Source organism: Pholcus phalangioides, unplaced genomic scaffold (genome assembly GCF_987345545.1).
Source record: "Pholcus phalangioides strain wild (caught in Gottingen) unplaced genomic scaffold, Ppha-v1.0 ptg000004l_1, whole genome shotgun sequence".
Lineage (NCBI taxonomy): Eukaryota > Metazoa > Arthropoda > Arachnida > Araneae > Pholcidae > Pholcus > Pholcus phalangioides.
Window position 1 is genome coordinate 46,918,617 of NW_028301597.1, and position 24,625 is coordinate 46,943,241.

General features: G+C 34.7%; 1 protein-coding gene and 1 non-coding gene across 3 annotated transcripts in view; one reads left to right on the top strand and one right to left on the bottom strand.

Moving 5' to 3' along the window:
* The window catches only part of LOC149087721 (uncharacterized), a 468,106-nt gene that overhangs the window by 306,985 nt on the left and 136,496 nt on the right, over positions 1-24,625 (top strand). The window lies entirely within an intron of this gene.
* Positions 9,741-9,814, bottom strand: TRNAS-GGA (transfer RNA serine (anticodon GGA)). Its single transcript has one exon. It is a non-coding gene; the product is annotated as a tRNA-Ser (tRNA).

Here is a 24,625-nt window from a genome sequence, read left to right on the forward strand (position 1 = left end):
AAGACGGATGACAACACCAGTTTAACACTAACAACTTAACTCTGACAATATAATTAAGTTAGGCCATGCACACACACACAGGAAGTTTACAAGTTGCATGTACTGTTAAGGGTTAAGCAGTCGTAGTGATATTTATAACTGATGAGATTTTTTTGATGCATTTGGGGGGGGGGGGGTTGCAGCCCACACACCCGATTTCATATACTTCGGGAGAGAAAATCCATCGTCCAAAAGGTATACATAATTGCAGAATTGCTAGAAAACACCTAAATGAAAGAAATAATTTTAGAATTATTGTAAAAATTATCTGAAAGCAATAATCTCACAGAATTATTGAAATAAATAATTACATAATTACTTTCAGAAATAATTTCGGAATCATTGAAAGAAATAGGAACAATCTGAGTATGAAAATAAGGATTTCATAACTACTTCTAGAAATAATTGTAGACTTAATGAGAGAAACACTGTAACAATTCTTAAAATTAATTTTAGAACTACGAAATACAATCAACACTCGTTATAACGGCCATGTGTTGTTGCGACAGTTCCATTATAACGGCCATGTGTTGTTGCGACAGTTCCATTATAACGGCCATGTGTTGTTGCGACAGTTCCATTATAACGGCCATGTGTTGTTGCGACAGTTTCATTATAACGACCCGTTCGAGAAGTGTTCCAATTGTTTTCCTATTCATCCCATGTTATTTTTCATCCCAAAAACATTATAGAATTCGGTATAATTTTATGCATTGTAGAATTCTTGTAATTTTCAGAAACACTATAGGATGTCTGATAAATACCTGCGTATAACTGTTGCATAACTGACCCCTCCATTTCTCGTTACACGGAAGGAAAAGGTTCTAACCATGACATAAGCCAGTGTTTCCAAAGTAGGCAATATCACCCACTGGGGGGGGGGGGGGTTGTTAAGGGGGGAGATGAAGACTGGACATAACATAGGATCCTATGGGTTTACTTAAGTTCAGAGCAATGAGAACAAAAAAAATTCTGAAGAAGGGAGTTATAGAAAAGAAAGTTTGGAAACCTCTGACGTAAGCGCACGTTGTCCAATAGCCATTCGTATGATCAATAACTTTTTTCACCTACTTTTTCTTTAAGCGGTCATCAATCAATCAATCAAATATTCATTATTTTACTTATTGCTCTGATTATATTTTTTTTATTCATATTCGATCGATTTACTGCCAGCATTTCTCAACCAATGGTCCGCGACGATGGTGTAGGTGGTCCGCCGGCAGACTTGATAATTTTATTCTAACTGAAGAAAAAATTATTCAACCATTGTGGTTGATAAGCCTATTAGTAATAACGATATTGGAGTTATATAAAAATTATACCTTCATACGTTACATGTAATGACGTATTAAAATATAGCATGTAGTAACAATGATCTATGTAGGTTCACCATACATCAGGAGGAAAAATGCAATCTTAAATCCGGGATATCTCTAAAGTTTGCCAAAAAATGCAATTCATTACCTCAAATGCAAATTGCTGACGTGTGGGGAAATAAACGACTGCTACACACAAATCACAGTTAAAAAATATAGTGTACAAGAAAAATTGTTCAGATGAAGAGACAGGTAGTCCGCCAATTTCTTTTATGTACATTTACTGGTCCTCGGGTTCGGAAAGATTGAGAAACGCTGACTTGGAGAGGCTACTTATTCACTCAATTTAACAGACATCAGCCCGATTCCAATGAGTATATAAAGGTCCTCTTAGGTCCCCTTTCACACGGAGATTGTGGATGCAAACACGCATCCGCATATCCTTTCACACGAGCACTAAAGATCTTTAGTTTTAAATTCGTGCCTAAAAACTATTTTTTTCGCAATTTTTGTAATTATTTTTCTCCTTCACTCCTGATTCAGTGTTCATAGCCATTCATTGGTGGTTTCATCTAGAGCCCCACAGAATAGGGGCATAAAGATACCTTCAGTTCGATCTTCACAAGTAGTCGATGGGAAAAAATATCTTGAAATATTTTCAAAAGAATTTTAAAAAAAAAAAAAATCTTCGGACCCGCATGAACACTTCGAAGTTGCGGGCGAATTTCGCCTCGTCTGAAAGGCTCAGTATATACAAATTGTTAAAACTTCTTCCGGACCCGCGTACGCCTCCGCAACCGCACCGTGTGAAAGGCCCCTTAGACGTAAGTTAAAATTATTAATATTAATCGAAAGAGCTATCAAAAGAAATTTTTTACAAAAATGTTAAATGAACAAGAATCGGAGTGAGGGGTTTTAACAAAAAACAAACTGAACAGCGCTTTTTGATGTCGGACTTCCATTTAAAAACACATCTAAGCGTAAGAATTATTAAATGTCGTGTATTTTAAATATTTTATAGAAAAGAGCGTAAAAATTGATTTCGGGAGAATTTATTTGATGATTAATTTTTTTTTTAAAATAAATGACAAGTATTTAGCATTATACTCTACGATAAGTATATTTAACATACATAATAAGCTAACTCACATAAGTTATAAAGATGGAGAATAGTCTCGGCATTTTGGGGCAATTTATTTTTACGAACAAGATTTTAGAGCTTTATGGAATTGATTATTCCTCTATTTTGATTTTGAAAAAACTACCAAGTTCTCCATGTAATCCTTTCTTCTCAAGTGATTGACCATCATCATCTTTAGAGAGATGAAACACAAGTCGAAACTTCAAACTATCAAATTTAAACTACATGATTGGGTAGGTTGATTATGGATATATAATATAACGGACCACCAGATTGGTTTACGCAAAACTCTAAAAAAGCTATCGATGTTCAAATATTCAGATATTTAATATTATATATTTATAAGAGAATTTTTTCATCGTAATAATCTCATTGAATGATAATTGCATTTGAATAACAACGACATTCATCGTATCTGAAAATAATCATAAAAACAATACGCTCCGATGAATTCATTGCTTGTATACGTTTACGGATAAGTTTGCATTTCGTTGATCAATGGTATAATCCGATTAATCCGGTAAATTTATTGGTATCTTGTATCTCGAAATAATGGAACACCTAAGCTTCTCGTATTAAGAAGTTTGTTAATTACTATATCATAAAAATGAATGTACGCAACTTGGGGGAATGATCGGAGAAATGCATATTCATAACAATAATTATAACTGAATACATGCAATGCAAATCCAATAAACAAATCAGATTGATCGAGTTAGATGAGGAATAAAGAATTTCATTCATTAATAATTAATTCTTATTCGATTAAGGAATTCGCGTTTGATTCGCGCAACTAGATGTAGAAAGTTACGGTAATTTGAATTTGGAGCCCCTATGGGGGAATACCTTATTTGTCACCAAGGAGGAATTAGGCCCATATATACAGAGGCGTGTACTTACAGGAAGGCATGGCGGGCATAACCCAGGGCAGCAAGTTCGGGGAGGACGACAAAATTTGTTGTGCTCACAGGCGATAAAACCATAAATCCGCTTCTTTTAAGATAGGGACTAGACCAGGGAGTGTCAAACGAGTTACCTTTAGAGCAGCGTTTCACAACCTATGGTTGGCGACGATGGCATAGGTGGTCTGCAGGCAGACTTGATAAAATTATTCACCCATTATAATTGATATTAGCAATATCTATATGAGTGCAAATAAAATTATACCTTCATACTTAGGTTCACGTTACATCATTAAAAGGAATGCAGGAAATTAAGTAATAAAACGGGATATCACTAAATTTTCCCAAAAATTGCAATTTATTGCTTCAAATGCAATTTGCTAATTAGTATTGAAATTGTTGAAGGGTGTAAAAATAAAGAGCTGCCACAAATCGCAGTAAACAAAAGTGTAATCGTAGTCATGAAAAAAATATTCAAATCATCTGACGACCATATTTCATTGAGAAAAATAAAATTCGGCTAACTTGGATTTTAAATACTGTAATAATCCGTAAAATACAGGACATTGCCAATTATCATCGAAAAGATTGTCAGAAGTAGGACCAATCACCTATCGTTATTACAATTCCAAGAAATCTGAGGACAAAACGTAAAACCTGACAAATATGTAAGACGAAAATGTTTACAATTTTTTGCCATAATTATCATATACAATTTATATTATGAAAACGTTGTGTGTATTCACTTCTTTAATAAATATTACAAGTTCAAATAAAAGGATCGCGTTGGAAAAACGGGTTAAATGTTTCAAAAAAAATCGGAACAACGAAAATTACAAGAGTATTCTGTAATACGGGAGGGACACAGGTGGTCCGTCACATCGTTTCAGACATTTTACTGGTTCTTGTTTTCAGAAAGATTGAGAAACACTGACCTAGACTATTTGCAAGCATGTAAGTGACCAAAAGAATGGCCTAGAGAGATCAAGGGACCAAGTCAGTGAGCGGCCAAAAGAGTGATCCAAAGAGTTTGCGAGCAAAACAGTTTGCAAGCACGTGAGAGAGACCAGAACAGTTTTCAAGCAACACAAGAGAGTGACCGGAACAGTTTGCAAGCACGTGAGAGCGACCGGAACAGTTTGCAAGCACGTGAGAGTGACCGGAACAGTTTGCACGCATGTGAGCGGCCAAAAGGATGGTGTAGAGAGCAAGTGCCTGACCAGCAAGTGGTCAATAGAGTGACCTGGAGCGTGAGAGCAGGTCGGTGAGCAATAATGAGAGTGACCTAGAGCGTGTGGGCGATAAAACAGTTTGCAAGCATGCGATTGGCCAAAATAGAGACCTAGAGAACAAGCGTCTATGTTATTGTAGCCCACAGCAAAGCCATAAACCCACCTCTGCCCATACAGAGAACAAACGTATATACAGGATGGTTCTGTGTGAACTCATTATAAAAAGTTTTCATCATTAGTTTAGAATCACCCTGCATCAATCTTGATGTGTGTAATCCTCCCTTTCGGAAAATTTACACCTCAAATTTCTCTAATACAATCTCTAGGAAAATTCATTATAAAAAGCTTGCATAGTTTAGCTTTTACTCTTTCTCTTTCCCCCTCTAAATCAAAAATTGGGTGTCGTAAAAATCCTGAGAAAAATTCTATCCTTTAAGATATTTTTCCCGGGAGATGATCTCACATTATTTTTGGATTTCTTACTTCGAAAATATACTTACTTTCGAAAAATATCTGGAAACTCGTTTAATATTTGATTATATTTGAAATTCAAATCGCGCGCTTCATATACTATTTATTATATATTAGAACTTTTTTGGTCCGTTTTTCTATTTTCTTCATAACCTGTTTCATAAAGAAAAATGGTTTTTATAGCCGACTGTCACTTGCAGTAATTTAATAAACATACTGTATTTTGCAAAAACAACTACCATTTTTTTATTTCAAAAATACTTCGGAAGCCTGAAGTTATAATGAAAATATTTGTTCTTGAAATTTCGATGAGAAAGACTAAAAACTGTCCTTCAATTATGACTTCTTTTTTTCTTTCTTTCTTCAGAGAGCTGGTTCTCAATTCTAGAGGTTATTAGAAGATTCTTTTAGATGGGGAGTGCAGAAAAAATAATTATCATAATAAATAACACAGTTTTAATGAAATCGAGATCTACCAGATCAAGAGATCAATATGCTTAAGGCCAACTAATGATCAAAAGTGATGAAAATGATCAATTAGGATTAAGTGAGGTAGAGATAATCAAGGATTATATTAAGACCATCTATAACCATTAAAACCAACGGTGTTTCAATATTTATTTTGAATGATCACATGCGTGATAAAGAGCGTATTGTGTTAGCAAGAGTGATCAAAAGTGATAAAAATGATCGATAAGAATTGGTCGAAGAGATGATTGAGATTTATCCAGATCACACACACACACACACACACACACACACACACTCAAGGATTGTCAGGGATGAAGGAATATAAAGTTTCATTGAGAATGATCCAGTGTGATTAAGATTCATTAAGAATGACAAAATTCCATTGAAATTCATAAAGAATTATAAAATGCTATCGCACAAAAGAGTAACTAAGAAATTAATATACTAGAAAATAAAAGTGACTAGAAATTTATCAAGAGTGATTAGAATGCATTTAGAATAAGATTGATCACGCGAATGATTCAAGTGTGTTAAAAATGATTAAGAGTGATTAAAGCTCATTAAAAATGATTAAGAGTGATTAAAGCTCATTATAAATGATCGAGAGTGTTAAGAATGATTAAAAACTATCAAGATTGATTAAGATTAATTTAGAATACGAGTGATCGAGAGTGATTAGGATTCATTTGGAAAAGTAATTATCAAGAATGATCATGATTCGTTCAGAATAGCAATGATCAAGAGTGATTAGAATTCATTTAGAATAACAGTGACCAAGAAGGATTAGGATTCATTTAGAAGAATGATGAAGAGTGACTAGGATTCATTTTGAGAAGAAATGATCAAGAAAGTGATATCAAAGTTACTTGAACAAGAATGATCAAGTGTAATCAAGAACATTTGGGATTCGTGAAGACCAATTTGAGACTGATTAAGGTTAAGCTCATTAAGAATGACCAAGAGTGTTAGATTCATTAAAAGTGATTAAAATTATCAAGAATGGTGAAAATGATCAAGCGTCAGCAAGACTGACGAACCTTCGTTGAGAGTGATCACTAGAATGATAAAGCAATAATCTCGAACCCATCCAGGTTTAAATTAGTCTTTCACCCACAAACGAAATGTAATTTAATCTTTCGTCAGTACACCCAACCAAAAAAAAAAAAACCCTGTATATTTTTCGTTTATATTACATCATCCATTGAATCTACAATTCTTGCAAAATAATCAATCTCAGGTTATTCTTGTGATTGTATATTTAGTCCAAAATTCTGCTTATTTACCGGATAAAAAAAAAATATGAATACAACATATCTTTATTCATCAAAGTTGATTTTTCGAATGTCTATTGAATTTGACAATGACTAATGCAAATGAATTGTAGAAAAAAAAGAAAAATGTTCTTCGTTCGAAGTTGCTTTGTTCAGTTCCGAACATTAAAGCGAAAATTTACAAAAGCTTTTCTGAAAATACTAAAAAGTTTTCAAAGAACATTTTCAAAGTCTTTTCATAACGTCTCGAGAAAACTCCGTATATTTATCACGCGTATTTCATTTACTATTTAAATAGTGCAGCAGCAGCAGCGTTCTTGCGTATAATGGACTTGTCACGTGCAGATATGTTTACCGATTAATAAATTTGACATCCACTAAAAGCATGTTAAATTACATTCAAAACATGAATGTATACCTTTTTCTTCCTGAAAAGTTACGAATTCGTAATTACTACGCTCACTGTTATGCATGTAAGAGCCTCAAAAGTATTTTTCTTAAACAAATAATTATTGGAAGCCTTCACCTATTGGACTGAGAAACATTATCTGTCTCACTATCGCAAATAATTATTGGATTTACTTAAAGGATGGAGAAAGAGAAAAAAATTTGTAGAGGGAATAATTAATATTATATTAAAGGAGGATGTAAATTTAAAATCACAATCTAATTAAATGTGAATGATAAATTATTTGAATAATTTTTACTATTTCATTATTATTTATTATTTTCAAATTCCTCCATTGAATATCATAGGAGAAACATCAGTGATATACCGTATATCAAAGAAACAGATATATTTTTTTCCTGGATATTACGCCGAAGTGAACTCGGAAAAAAAAAGACATCTGGTTTTCGCAGGAACTCGAACCCATGCTGCTTTGTGAACGAGGCAAGCATGCTACCATCTACGCCACTGGAGATACGACCCTGCCTTTCCTTAGCGCCTCTAAAGCCGGGTTTTCCTAGGAGTAAAATTTCTGCTCCGTGTGCAGCGTGGAAATGCTGATTGGTTAAAAACCTGAAATTCAAGTTTTTTTTGACCAAACCAATCAGCGTTTTCACGCTGAAAATGCTGTAGAAACCTGCTCCTAGGAATACCAGGCTTAATACCTCTACTTCAGCGACTCACGCCATAGTGCGTGAAATGACGACGGAAGGATCGTTTTTCCGGTTGTTTAGATGGTAGCATGCTTCCCCGGTATGCAAGAGGGCCTGGGTTCGAGTCCCGGTGGAGATCAGATGGATTTTATTTCCGAATTCCCCTCGGAATAATATCCAGAATATTCATGTTTCCTTTGATATTTAGGCTGAGAAAAAACCGTCTATCTCTCTCAATATACCGTATATGTAGCAAAAACCGATACAAGACACGTGAACATGTTTTCTTTTCCAGGGTGTCCCATAAATTGGTAAACAGCGCAAAAATTCATATAAATTGAAGTAATCGGTGTATTTGAATGTGATGTTGCGAAAAAGTTATTCTCTCGAAGGGGTGTGTCTGTGCGTGTGTTGTTTAACAGGGGAAAAAAATTAGTTCTAATTTTTTTGTCAATAGAGCGCGCTGCACGTTGGCAAATCACTGGAAATATGCAAAACAGATTTCTATAAAATGTAAGGTGTTGGATTAATAGCCAATTACTGAATTTCCCTAAATCTAACGCTTCCATTAGGTTTTTGATTTTTTTTAAACATTAGTAGGTAAAGCAGTTGAGGTTGTTTTACCTCGGCTACGAATCACCGGCTGCAGCTTTACGAACGTTTCGAATACAGAAGAGATTGCAGAAAGGTTCATGTCCAGAATTCTGTAATGTGCAATAGTGCAGCGTCCTCCATCGACAAAAATTTGAACTAAATTTCTATTCTATATCAAAGAAGAAGTAAAAATTCCCCTTTCGTGAATGTGGTTTGTGAAAAACTTTTTTTCACAAACCACATTCAAAGGAAATTTTAAACTATTTACGAATTTACGGGACATCCTGTATTTTACAGAAGAAGCAAAATGAGAAAAGAGAAATTTCCTGATCTATATTCCCATAGAAACTTCAGTGTTTACTGAATATAATATCTTTCTATCTCTCGGTGCGTGAGGGCATAACATCTTTTATTTAAAAAAAAAAGAAGACATTTACAATCTTTGAAAATAAAATACGGATCATTACTTGGGAATCATGTCACGCAAGGAGTTGCTAGCATATATCAAATCAAAAAATATATATATTATATTGTATATGAAGATAGTAGGGAAAGAATCCAGTTCTATATTCCCAGGTGTAAAGTATGAAAAGAAGTTTAATGAGCACGGAATTTAATTCAGTAGTGATTTTTTTTCTTTTTTTGGTATATTCGAGATTTCGCGCAATTTCTTTTCCCCCGTAAATATTTCCTTTTATGTATAAGTTAGATATATTTTTTGTGTTTCGCTGTATTTTGCAGATTTTACTACCAAAAGTACGTGTGATGTGATTCCAAATATGAGAACATAAATTTATCTCACTGTATGAAACTGTCCGAGTCATTTAAGTATATACTGTAAATCATGGTTGCTAATTCCAGACACGGGGAAGGGGGAAGAATTCATAACACGTGAGCTTTTGAAACTAAATTTTCTTCCGTATATTTTATTTTACTTGATGAACAGGGCGCATAGCAAATGGGTGGGGGGGGGGGGGAAAGGCATTTTACTTTGGAAGCGCTGATCCCAGAGGTATACTTCAAATTAGAAAAAATTTCCGAACAACGTGTAGTATTAAGAGATGGTATTTTTTTCGGTCCGAAATATATGAGAATTTTCTGGATGTTATGCCGAAACTAATATTTGGAAAGAAAAGTGATTTACGAAGGTTTTAACATCTGGATGTTGCGAAGATATATTTTGGAAAGAGAGAAAATTCAACTGCCCCTGGGGGGAATCGAACCCACGTCCTTTCACTTTCCGGGTGAACGCCCTAGACCACTAGACTACAGAGGCACCGAATCTCTCAATCTTTCCTTGGAGCTCGTGTACACTGAAAGGGACCGTACATGGACGGCCGGACCAGACTCGGGCCCAATATTTTTAAGAGGAGGGCAAAGTTGACGAAATTTTGCTGAAAGGGGGAAGGGAAGTCAAAAAATGTCTAAATTTATGTTGACGTAATACTTAAATGGTCCCATTTCTTCATCAAAAGATCTTTAACTTCTGTGAACTAACACGAAACAATCATAACTCTGAATCAGTATGTTCCCGAGCATATAAGCAGAACACGTTCGCAGGTAAAGAACACGTTCCTTCGTGTACCAATTTATTAGAAATTTCCCAGAGGAATGGAAAGAAAGAAAGAAACTGGGTAGATATGAAAATACTGAGAGAAACTTTGGTAAGAAAAGTTTGCTGTCTCCATCGGGAATCGCGCGCAAGTTCACCAACGAATACACCACACAGATACAACTATTTATCTTATTATAACACGCACAGTAGCGTGATGATGCACAGTGTAGAGACCTAATAGATTTCCTGAACTCAGTGATAAGCCTTCAGGTGGTAAGAATATAGAACAGTGCGATTTGCCAAGATTGTAAGAAGATCAGGGTCAGGGCCGTCCTTAACAGACGTGGAGCCCGGTGCAAAAATAATAGAGGGGCACAGGCGTCTTGATAATTTCAGCATCCCTTAGCCCCAAACTATATATGTTCTGTGGGAGAGGGGAATCGAAAATTCAGAGAATTAAAATCATGAAAATTCAAAATAAATAAAAGAATTAATTTCAGAAATTCATGAAAATTCCGGAATTATTTACTTGTAAATTCAGAATTCCAGAATTTATGACAGGAATTCTTATTCGAGGGCTGCCAAAACGCTGGGCCCGATGCAATCGCACCTGCCGCACACTTGGCGCTGAGCCTGGCGCTCCCCCTGTTAGCGACTCTGATCAAGGTTCGGTTCCCAGCGGAGAAGTTGATCTCGGTATTAATATCCAGAAAGTGGCTTCCTTTGATGTGTTTTGATGCTAAGTTGTGATGAGAAAAAATAACTTCCATCTCCCCAAAGGGATGCTTATGAAGTAGGGTTGATAAAATACACAGTAGTACGCGTGTACTACGAAATTGAGAATACTTTGTAATACATAGAATGAGCTTTATTAGACGTGTTGAGAAATAAGCATACCGCTGACACTTTTCCCATAAACTCTGAAATTGTTCCCATTGTTAAAGATAATGGTAATATAACAACCGCGTCCTTTTTCATGCATTTACATTAAAAACCGAGATAAATGATAAGTAAGTAAGTAAAATGAGTAAATTCAAAGCGGTGAATAAATTGTTGTTTGTGTTCGGCTAGTACATAGTATACAAGAAGGAGCATTAAATTTTTCTGAATATCGGGAGAGTGGGGATTTCACATAGGAGTAAAAGTGCTTCTTGAACCAAGTCCAGGGAAATGAGGCTGAAAATATTTTCTTTAATGAAGAGAAGCGAGAAAAAAAAAGGAATTTGCATAAATTTATGAGAGCGATAAACTCAGGAGTAGTTTTCGTTTCGGTCGTTTCGACGGTCAAATCACCATCACAAAGTTAAATTTTCCACTCATGTTTTAATGTTTGTTTCGGAGCAAGTGTGTAAAATGAAAAAAAAAATTAAAAAATTCCTCATTGGATGATGATGTTGCTCCAGAAAGTTTATCCAATGGACAATTTCAGCGTCGTCCGGAGGCGGCAAAAAAGCCGTTCCGGATGCAGTTTTATTTCATATTTTTTCCTCCGTGGAACTTTATCCATTTCTCGTATAACGATCGGTACTAAAAATATACGGTCTTGGTAACATTAAAAAAAAATACATACTATAATAATGCAATTTACTTTGAATTCCATTTCAATTTCGAATATTGATGATTCTTTCACTTGTTCTCTTCTGAAAATTATCAAAAATTTTCTTTTAAGTGTGGATTGTGTAATTTTATCCTTGTTCATTTAATTAGATGATTGCTTAAAGGATGCAAACGAGGTGAATTCCGTCTCATTAAATTTCGAGTTTTATTAAATAACCAAATTTAATTGAAAGTAACAACAATAAAAAGACGTGTTAGGGAAATGGGATCCGGAAAATTCGCCTTTGACATTTCATCCCCCCATGACGTTTTCCGCGAACATTTCAGCCAGACCGAGTGAGTGAGCGATAGCATTAGTCAGTGCCCGGATGAGAGATCAAGTGAGTGAGTGGACATGCGATTGAGTGACCGAGTGAGTTAAAGACTCAGTGAGCGATCGAATGTTGGGGAATGAAACGTTGAGGACCAAGTTTCCTTAAACCAATTGAAAATAAGCACATCGCTGGCGCTTTACGACTAACTCCGAAATTTTTATCATTGCTAAAGATAATAATAATAATAATATAACCGCGTCCTTTCATGCATTACATTAAATACCGACTTAAATTATAAGAAGTCTGTAAAATATGCATATTCAAAGCGACAGACAAACTGTTCTTTGTGTACCGCTAGTATACTAGCATGAACGAAGATATATGAAATTTTTCAAAACATGGGAAGAAGGGATTTTACAGAGGAACAAAAATGTTTCTAGAACTAAATCCCGGGAAATGAGGCTGAAAATATTTTCCTTAATGAAGAGAAGCAAAAAAAAGGAATGTCCCTAAATTTATGAGAACGATAAACTCACGAGTAGTTTTCGTTTCGGTTCTTTTCGACGGTCAAATCACCATCTCAAAGTTAAATTTTCACTCTTGTTTGTTTCATAGCAAAGTATGCAAAATAATAATAATAATAAAAAATTCTCATTGGATGTTGATGTTGCTCTAGAAATTTTTTCGACTGGACAATTTTAGCTTCGTCTGCGGGCGGCAAAAAAAAAGGCCGTTCCGGATGCAGTTTTCATGTGCATATTTTCTTCTCCCTGGAACTTTATTCATTTCTCGTAACGAGCGGTACTAAAAATATATGGTCTTGGTAACATTAAAAAAAAGAAAAAGAAAATGCATTCAAATAATGCCATTTACTCTGAATTCCATTTGAATTTCAAATAATGATAATTATTTTTGCGCTTGTTCTTCCGAAAATTACCAAAATTTTTCGTTTAATTGTGTATTGTGTAACTTTATCCTTGTTTCAACTAATTAGATGATTGGCTAAAGAATATAAACGAGATAAATTCGTTTTTATTAAGTTCAAAGTTTTATTAAATCACGAAATTTTATTAAAAGTATAATAATAATAAAAATTCACAGAATATTTTCATCTCGTGAGACTTTTGTTTTCATCCGTTATAATCAGATTTATTTTCAGTGACTATTAAAGAATTCTGCAATTTGCATCTTGAATTTCTCGTCCAAATTTAAAATAGTTTTATTTGGTGTGGTTTTTCGATAAAACAAACTTATGTATAGTAAAGTTAAATTAATTCACTTCACGTCCTCACAAATGAGATCGATTTTCATATTTTGTAATAACGGTTTTAATTTGGAATTCTGTCTTATGTGATAAATTGTATCCGTATCATATTTAGAATGCCTTTTTGAGTTTTGTTTTAGTTACTAATGTGAATTATATGCACTATACGAGGTATCCACTCTTATCGTTTACCGAAGGCTATTTCATGAACCTTTGGTTTTAGGGAACAACTTTCACTTAGAAGAAAACGTTCCAAATGATGTCGCTCATCATTTGGAAAATGTCGTTGAAACGAAAAAAAAATTAATAAAAAAGTTACAAAATTTGAATTTTAAAACCGTTCCCTCCTGTCCTCTAACTTCAAATTAGAAAGTGGTTGGTTGCCCTGTCTCTCCCGAGTCCAACAAAACAATTTGCAGGTTTCTAAATGCAGTATTCACTGATATATTTAAATTGAGATATATATGTATAAATGAGGGAAAATAGCGTTTTCCGTTAGTTTATGCTGCTCTTTCTCAACTTTTCCCCTTTTCTGAATTTAAATATATTTACAAGTTCTTTCCCCCTTTTTTTCTCTGAATATTTTTAAGTTCAAGTATCTCAGCGGATATTTCACTTGGAAACATGGAACTTTTTTGTTGGCCTCAGGAGAGACAGGGCAACAACTTTCTTACTGGAACGGTTACTGGAAGGGAACGGTTTTAAAATTTAAATTTTGTAACTTTACTAATATTTTTTTTTTCATTTGAACGGCATTTAAGATAATGGGTGACATCATCTGGAACATTTTTTCTAATTGAAATTTGTCTCCAAAACGAACGGTTTAGGAAACAGCCATTGGACAGCGATAAGAGTGGACACCCTGTATATAGGTTCTGTGGGAAGAAAATAGAACTTATGTAATCTATCTTAAAACCATGAGTATTACACAGTTTAAAAAGACATTGAAATATGATGCGGATAATATTATTCCCGGAAGAGAAAGAGAGTTTCGAAATTAAATGGAAACCGTTATTGCAAAATAGTCTAGGTAACGATGCTGTTCTGCTTAAAAATGATTTTTAGAAGATTATTTTCTGCATTATAACGACTTTGAAAATTGTGCAGTAACAATGATTTTGAAAGTTTCACAACAACGATGATTTCTAAATGTCGCAGAAGCAACGATTGTAAACGTCTGCGAATAAACTGGTGGAAAAGATTTCTGATAATGACGTTTTGGTAAGGTTGGCAGAAGAGAATGATTTAAAACTATTTTAGAAGGTTATCAATTGAAAATTAATTCAGAAAATTATCAATTGAAAATTTATTCAGAAAATTATCGTTTAAAATTTACTTTAAAAGGTTTAAAATTTAAATTTACTTTAAAAGGTTTAAAATTTAAATTTACTTTAAAAGGTTAAAAATTTAAACTCATTTTTTTGAAAAGTTATCAACTAAATTTATTTCAAAAGGTTATCAATTAAAAATTATTCCAAAGGTTATAAATAAAAAATTATTCTAAAGGTTATCAATTAAAATCAATTTCAATAGATAACTAATTAGCAATATATTTTAAAGCACTATCAAAAAATAACTATTTCGAGAGGTTATCAATTAAAAATTATAAAAGTTTATCAATCAAAATTTATATCAAAATTTTATCAATTAAAAGCAATTTCGAAAAGTTTATCAAATAATTTTTTTTAAAAATTTGATCGAATAAATTTATTTCAAAAAAGTGTATCAGTTAAAATCTATTTCAGACGGTTATTGATTTCAATCTTTTTTTTTAAAGGTCTTATCGATTAAAGATTATTTTAAAAGATTATTAATTAATGATCTATTTCAAAAATTTATCAATTGGAAATTATTTTAAAAGTTTAACTGAAGTCCATTCCAAAAAAAAAATTTTATCAATCAAAAATTATTTAACAACTGATTTCCCCCGGGTGTGCAACTCAACAAATACTTTTTTCTTGGATTAATCGTAATACCGTGTTCGAAGTTATAGCATGGTACACTATTTACAGAGGGTTTCAGCATTTATCTCAAAACCTTTTCCTCCGATTTTAAACAAATACCACGTAGACTGCTTATTCGGCCTATTATACAAAAAGCCGTTTGATTCAGAATCCATTTCAGGAAATATTCCGGTCTGGGTACTCTATTTAAGAAACGCATTTTTCTCTTGCGTTATTCTCGAATTTCAATTTAAAAAAAGAGAAGGAGATGCATTTATCTATATCTATCTATATATATATATGGATATACACACACACAGTACTTTTCACTTAGGTGATAAATACTTTTTCCCCCTCCTTGAACCATTTTTTCCTATACAGCCCTTGATGGCAGCCGAAATAGGGGAGTCTTTAGAGGATGCACTATTTCTTTTTCAATTCGAGAGAGAAATAGAGATTGTAATGCTTTTCAATTTTATTGTTTTGGCCTATTTTTTGTTTCTTCTTCGCTATCGAAAAATGTGGCATCTTATTTTCTATTTCTTATGCAGAAATGTGTCACGGAAACGATTCCGGGAGAAGGTGAAATAAAAAGCACACTCACAACTTCATCCTTTATCTTGGGCAGGTAGACACTATTTTTCATAAGATAGTTAGGGGAGTGGGGAGATCCAAATTGGAATACTTTTATTTTTCTTGGATGAAATAGAGTAACTCATATAAAAATGATGGAAAAAAATATACATAAAAACAAGTATATATAAGAACCTCAATGTATTTTTTAGGCGTGCGATTGTCGTGTCATCGTTTTCAGTTCCGGAATACCCCCGTCCCAGCAGTAATCCATAATATTGTATTCCTCCCACTGCGTTTCTTTACGTGTCGTGTCGTACGAATCCATATATTGTACGTCATATCACACCAGAAATGTGTCTCCGACAATAATTTATGTTACGGTGTCATAAATCATCGCCTAAGCCTTTAAAATGTCTGGGATGGTAGTGGTTCTTTGACATACCTCAGCTGAGAGTCAAGCCTTGTACCTAAAGAAAACGGTTCAACTCCCATCGTATCAAATAAAAACGCTGTAATATAAATATCACCATTTAAAAAAAACATCTACAATATGCTCTATATAACCGTAAGTCTGCTCTCACTTAAGAGTTTAGACATTTACTGAACTTCAAGAAAAATACAGGATAAATTGAACTGAAATTTCGGTTATGTAAACCCATGCTTGTGCTCCAACCTTTCAGTGAAAATATGGTCATAAATGGCATCTAAAAGGAATTGACAGAAAATTTGAATGACAATAAAATGTTTTTGATGAACCTTGTATTAGAAAAAGCTGCAAAAGATTTGTATATTTCACAAAATTTTACCTGATGTTTCCAATGCTTGTATGCATTTTCGTGAAAATTGCATCGTATTTCACGATGGTACTTATATGAATGTTTCTTTTAAAAATTCTAACTTTAAACGCAAGTTTTTTTGCTTGTAACTATTGGAATTTTCGATCATATTCTACAAAATTTATATACAGGAACTTTGGAAACTTAAAAACTACACATTATACTAAAATTTGAAGTGAAAACATTCGATATTTCATGAGATATAAACATTTAAGGGAAATAATTTTTAAGTACGCATATGCACCTGAAAGACATCCATTTTATTTCCCATAATTTGATTTCAACTAGAATGATTTTCGTGAAAATTACAGTTAGAAATCATGAAAATTCAGAAAGATATCAGCGATATCATGAGCTGTAATTCCAGTTACTGGCTGAAAGTAGCTAGATGACAAGAGTTTTTCCACAAAGTGATATTTCGATTCTTTCTATCGATTGTTTTCGATTCTTATGCAAATTACTGAAGATGCATGGCTGGTGCTATGTAAGAGCATAGCACACGTGAATAGTGTCAAAATGAAAAAAAAAACTTTTCATAATTAAATGACGAAATATAATCGAAATATCACTTTGTGGAAAATCCTTTATCACTTAGCTACTTTCAGCAAATGACTTGAATTGTAGCTCACGATATCACTGATATCTTTCTCAATTTTGATATTCAACTGTAAATTTCTCAAAAGTTGCTCTGTAGCTCTGTATAGTTGGAAAACAAACTATAAAAGATAAAATTTATATTAAAATATATTGATATAAAAATTTATATTAAAATATATTGATATAAAAATTTATATCAATATTGATATAAAAATTGATATCAATATTGTTATAAAAATTGATATAAATATTGATATAAATATTGATATAAATATTGATATAAATATTGATATAAATATTGATATAAATATTGATATAAATATTGATATAAATATTGATATAAATATTGATATAAAAATTGATATAAAAATAATACTGGTATAAAAGTTATTTTAATTGCTCATATCTCATGAAATATCGAATGATTTCACTTCAAATTTTGATACCATGTGTAGTTTTTACGTTGTCAAATTTTCTGTTAGTTTTGTAGAATGTGACAGAAAACTCCGATTGTGTTATAAGCAAAAAACGTGTGTTTAAAATTAGAATTTTTTGAAGAAACATTCATTTCTCTGTTCATGAAAATACGGGAAATTTTCATCAAATGCACAAAAACATTAGAAATAGCAGGTAAATAATTTTGTAGAAGTTACAAGTCGTTTGCAGCTTCATTGCGATACAAAGCTAATGAAAATAAATTTCTTCTTCTTGATGGATTTTTTGTCGATTTCCCTGAATACACCCGGAACTAAATTTTCACTGGAAATTGTAAGTGAGTACAATTGTGAGTACAAGACCGAAAAAACTTCAGAAGGATTCGTCCAGTATTTTTCTAGAAGTTCGAGAAAATATCTAAACTCTTAAATGAACACAGACTTATATGGTTGTATAGGATATATATATCAGAGTGCGAGTCTAAATAAGGGTTTGAATATTTTCTTTTATGTATGTGGAAGTGGGATTTTAAAAAAAGCGGATCTGGCTTCAAGATTTTTCTCGTGGATACGATGGTATCGACAAGTACGGACTTGATATTAATGTTAGTTGACGAATAAAAATGACTTTAAGTACATGTCTAGATCAAACATTAGACAACAGGGGCATTCTTTGTTTTTCCCTTTGGAATCGAACTCATTTCATAAAATGGATGGGATGTAATTCATCTCTCAGGGGAGACTCGCGAAAGCTGATATATTGGTATGAGACAGGAAATGGGAAAAATATCCGTGATTACGTATCGAGAGACGAATGACGGAGATGAAAAATATTAATCCTTTCTTTTTTTATTTCAAAAAAGTAAGAAATGAAAGAAAAACTGTTTTCATATCTCTGACTTCAAAACAAAAAAAAAGAGAGTAGGAAACATATTAAGTTCTCAATTGAAGGAATTGCGGATGACGAATGGATTTTTTTTTGTATCGAAATGAAAGAAATTCAATTAAAATAATTATTGTATGAATCGTATATCAAAGCCTCTAAAAAAAATCGCATTTTTTGGTCATCTACTCCGGGCCTGTTTCTCGCATTAGCAAATGGGACGGGACATGTGGTCAACGCCCCACAAATTTTAAGGGCTGCCAAAATTCTAAAATTTCTCATCTTGTTGGATTTTTAAATGCAAAACAAGTGCTATAGCATACTTCAACATTTATTTTAATAGTAACTACACGTGACTGCTACGTAAAAATACCCTGTATTAACTATACGTTAAAGCAGTGGCGCAACCAGGATTTTCTTGAGGCTGGGGAGGTACTTTGTTTTTATTCTTAAGATGGGGGTTTCGTTTTTCACTGAAGAAAACACAATAATCTTGGCTCAAGAGGGGGAATCTGACCCCCCCCCCGCGTTTGCGTACGCCTCAAAGAACGCTATATAAGGGGGGGGGGCACCCAAAACCTCATCTTTGCTTATCGCCTTAACTTATGAGGAATACGGACCCTGTATCTGCTGCGGTGTTTATAAATTTCTGTTCAAAAACATAATCCTCGAGAAATTTACTACGAACAGGAACGTATAATACTTAACATCAAGTATGTAAGATATACAGAAAACTAGATGTTATGTGAAGATAATGATTTTTTGGCAAAGAAAAATTTACTTGCCTCTACGGGAAATCGAACCACAGTCCACTCGCAGTCTGGGCAAATGGGATACCTATCCACTGTAGAAACAGTGTGAATTTTCTTCTTTGAAGAGTGTGCAGGCTGAACCAGACCGCGCAACGGACAGCTGCAGGACTCAGCAAATAGGAAATACAGCAGTAAAACCTCTCTTTCACGGACAGCGACTGGACAAAAAAAAAATCGATCGTAAAAGAGGAGTCACCGTTAATCAGGGGATTGAAATGCATACTTTTATTATACAAGGGGAAATCATTAAGCCATAAAAGAAGGTTGACCACATTTGAGGGATGTCCGTTAAGAGGAATTTTGCTGTATAAAGCACCTTAACGCTGAAGGAGCGAAAATCACCATAATATGGCAAAGAAGTGTTGATTCTGGTTAAAAAATTTTCATATAGATCTCATTTGCAAACACTTAACAAATCTGGAGATAAATTTGCCAATATAGTGGGCGAAGATAATAAGGTTATAACAGCACTCTACGCAAAGAGGAAAACGCGCCAATCGATCTTCAGTAATGATTCGGGATTTCGCCGGTTAATTCGCGAAGTGGCCGGATATCCCTGACCAAAGCAGTTACAACTTACAACGAAACTGGCCAATTTGCGATCTCGCCAATTTTGAGCTTTCGCAGTAACTGATACAAAGTGATGAAATGTACGGTATCAAAGTATAAATCACTTTTTCCTATATGAAAAAAGTGCGATGCTTACATTTTAACATTTATTTTTGCCGCAATGCATTAGTTTTACTCCAAGAAATAGGTTACTTCTCTGGAACGTTAATCTGAAAATTTTGTGTTTCTAAACCATCCACTTTGATTAATGTTTCTGGTTCGTTAAGAGATGCGTGCTTTTAGAAATTTTTGTGCGTTTGAAGAACCCAAAAAGTACACTCACACTTGATGATTATTTTTCACGCGAACAGGGTGCTTGACATTACCGGCCTCAAATATGAAAACTTTACCGTCACGTCATCCAAAAAAAAGGTTGCATTTATAACTGAGGAATTATAGACGCTATTCATGGCGTGTCTCTCCGCATAACTCCCGTTATATATGGTAGGGATAAAATAGAAGAGAGAATTCCAAATTAAAACCGTTATTACAAACTATGAAAATCGATCTTATTTGCCAGGAAGCGAAGGGAATTAATTTAACGTTATTATGCATCAATTAAGAGTTTTGTTCACAATGAGGTAAAACAGCCACAACGCAATCTAAAAACCACACCAAATAAAACAATTTTAAATTCGAACGAAAAACTCAAGATGCAAATTGAAGAATTAATTAATATTTGCGGAAGATAAATCTAATTATAACGGAAGAAAGCGAAAGTCACGAGAAAAAAATAATAATAATCCGTGTCTTTTTATTGTTGTTGTTATGTTTCAATACAATTTCGTGATTTAATAAAGCTTGAAACTTAATAAAAACGAATTTACCTCGTTTAAATTATTTAGCCAATCATGTAATTAATTGAAACAAAGATAAAATTACACAATACAGTGGAATTTTGGTTAACGAGCTCAATTCGTTCTCCCCCAACGTCCCCCAAATGCATCCGCACCACCCAGCCCCCCTCATCCAGGGCAATGGCTAAAATTGATAATAGTCGATAAAACCTGGGCGGTACACGGTATGGAATAAAATACTTGTCATCCGAATCACTCGTTATTCGAATCAAACTCCCTTATGGGAAATAATGGAAACTCGGATAATTCGTTCCACAATTATTCATTCACATGAAAATGACGAATATAGAAACGACTTCAATCAATAATAATATAATACAATTCATTTTTTAAAAATATAGTATCACCCCATAAGTAAACGTACAAATACCATTATATTTACAAATCAATTTACTCTAAAAGACGAAAGAGTTTAGGACGATTTACTGACTCTTCGTTGTTTGCCAACTTATCGTTTTTATGTGTCTTGAAACACAAAAGAACTTGAACAAATTCATCTCCATTGAGGTACTTACTACTTCCTCGAGTTTGGGTACAAGACTGACAGTATTATGCCGTAACAAGTGGTGTCTTAACGGGTTTGCCAACGCGGCCGTACACCTCATAGCTAAGTATTCAAAGATCATTTATCTTTTCTTCAGGGTTTCGAAGTGCTTAGTTTCATTATGCAAAGGAGAAATTATTATTTGGCCGTAAGAGAGGGGTGACCGCATCTGAGGGGTGTCCATTAAGAGGGGTTTTACTGCATATGCTTTTTTACATTGAAAGAGAGAAAATTATCACATTCTGGCAAAAAAAAAAGTGTTCTTTACAGTTAAAACATTTTCAAATACATCTCATTTGCTAAGAGGGTCTGTTAAGAGGGATTTTACTGTATTAGCAATTTGATGTAGAGTAGATAAAATTCGATAATATCAATGGATAGATCTTGCCAAGATAAAGACTGTGACAAACAGTCGACGCTCGTTATAATAACCCTACGCTGTTGCGATCATTCTATTACAAATAGCAGTAGAGTAAGTCCCAATTTTTTTCGTATAACGAATAACCTATTTGATTTTTCTTTCGATATAACGACCTCCGAATATAATGTTCATTTCCGTTGTTGTTTAACGAGCGTCGACTGTATTTATATTTTCTTCATTTTTCCTCTCCCCCCCCCCCCCCAATTCATCTTGTTTGGCAATTTGCTTGTTTTGGTTCCTGATTTTGTCTTTTGTGTTTGTATAAATCCATAGAATTCCTTATTTTGTAAAGTGAATGATACGGCTTCGAGTTCTAACTGTAAAGCGGATTGAAAATTCAACTAGGCATCTTCAACACCCAAAGCTCAAGGAAGTGCTCCATTTAGTGCTCGTGAGAGGTGGTGATCCGCTCCTCAGTTGAACTACCTGATTAACAAGTGCATAGCAATTGGACGCGATAGCCCCAGGTCGATGAGATACTCGCAAAAAGTACTAAAGGATGGTTCAAGCGAGTTCGATACCTGATTCGTCCTTGTCAGAAACTTTCCTAACGCGGGAGTACAACAGAAACGGTGACAACATGACCACAGAAAATAATTGCTACTACAGGGAATCCCACATTGAGGGGTTAGCTCACCAACCTATCGGTGAGTATATAAAAAAAAGACAAAATTTCGGACGCTGCGGTTCGGAATGGGCAGTAAATTGTAGGTCCCTGTCTAATTAGCCCTCATATGCAGAAAATGATCGTGATGCGACAGAAATGAGTAAATGAGCAATTCTCATTATAGAGATAGACGTCGTTGTTTTTCTCAGCGAGCATTACAGCCCCATCGAAGAAAGAGACTTTCTGGATAATTGATGCTGATGAACATTGCAAGCAAATGCTTATTGTCTCTGATCCAGGAATCTATACCTGGTTCTCCTGGAATCCGGCGAACTTTTCAACCAATGTTATACAACAGAGACACAACTATTTCTTTCCTTATCGTAAGCACAGTATCGTGATGTGCTGATAAGAGACATAGTAACCTCCCTAAACTCAGTGATAAGCCTCCAGGTGGCAACAGTAGATCAGCGCATCAGGCTACTGTGCGTGTTTTAACAAGACAAGAAATAGCTGTGTCTCTGTGGTTAGTGCACTTCTTCCCGGCGAAGACGACAAACTTTCCTTTCCAAAGTTCGTATCAGCGTAAATATCCAGAAAGTTGGTTGGATGTGCTAAGCATAGTTCCCATTATGCTCGCCTGAATTATGATTCTTCCTGCCATACGAGTGCCCGTCTTCTCTTAATGAACACAAACGCTGCTCTAGAAAAGGTGAATGGACCCCCCCCCCCCCTTATTTACACTATCACGGCTTGAAAAGTTTATGGTAGAAGTAATCGTCAGTTTGTTATAAGAATTCTCTCGCTGAGGAAAATCAAACAGCTTTCATGTGCATAGATCTGCGAGCATCCACATGACAAATCTGTGAATGCATTACACTGCTGTATATTGTACACAGTAGCATATTTACAAGGGAAGCATAGCGGTCTATAGCCCCTGGTGGCAAGTTCGGAGGGGGCGTCAAATTTGAGGAGAGAGTGGCCCAGAAAATTTGTTGGTAGCCCATAGAAGATCCGACTCTTCTACATCACTAGGGACTAGGTCAGTGAGTGGCCGAACGAGTGGCTTAGTTTTTGTACAAGTTGCCTAGAATTTGCGAGCATATGAATGGCCGGAAAGAGTGACATAGAGAGCGAGGGACAGTGAACAATCAAAATTGTGTGCAATCATTTGCTAGCAATGTCCAAAAGAGTGACCCGTACGCAAGTATGTGAATAATTAAGAGAGTGACCTAGAAAGCTAAGGACTTGAGTAACGGAAAGAGTGACTTAGAGAGTGCGTGAGCGTGGGACTGAAAAAAAGAGTAACTTAAAGAACATGCAATCATCTGAATGATCAAAAGAGTAACCAAAGGAAAGCGAGGGACCAAAAGTGGCGCCTATTGAGTTGTGAGTATAGGACTGGATAAAAGAAGAACTTGGAGCGTGTGCAATCATGTGAATAACCGAAAGAGTGACCTAGAGAGTGTATAAGTATGGGAATGACCTAGAGAGTATGTGTGAGTATGGGAGCGACCTAGATACCTTGTCTGTGAGTGGCCAAAGTTTGACCTCGAGCTTATGAAAGCATTTGAGTGACCAAAACAGTGTTCATGCGAATGACGGAAAGAGTGACCTAAGATTGTGTGATCATATGTGAGCGAGCAGAGCAGTGTACAGGCATGTATGATCAGAGCAGCGTTCGACCTGGTCGGCCAAACGAGTGACCTATAGAGTGTGTAACCAGAGGAATTACCTAGAGAATGAGATACCAGGTCAGTGAGAGAACAAAAGAATGACCAAGAAGTGTTGCAAGTATGTGAGTGACTTAGGGACACAGACGTATTGACAGGAGTGGGGTCGAGTGGGTTATAGCGCAGGGCGGCGAATTCGAGGAATGAGTGGTAAAGAAAATTAGACTAGAATGGCAGAACGGCGTCAAAATCCATGTAGCTCACACATGTAGCTGAGCTTATTGCTCAGATAGTATGCAGAGGAAGTAAAAGTCAGGATGTTATCTAAGAATATATTGTCTTGTTAAAATCAACCAAACATTATCTTATTCATATGAGAACGTTTCCAATTATCCCCGATTTTTTGGCAAGAGAGCAGCTAATTAAGTCGGGAATCACAGATGAAATGCCACACAAATATTTATTTCCCCCCGAGGGAACTTTCAGATCCGATATGTAGTCATAGTTCGGAAAAATCCTGAGCTAATCGTGCGATGATTCGATTTGGATCCCCCCGAAGCTAAATAATTAGATCCTTAACCATTTTTAAGAGTTGCTGGAGTTCG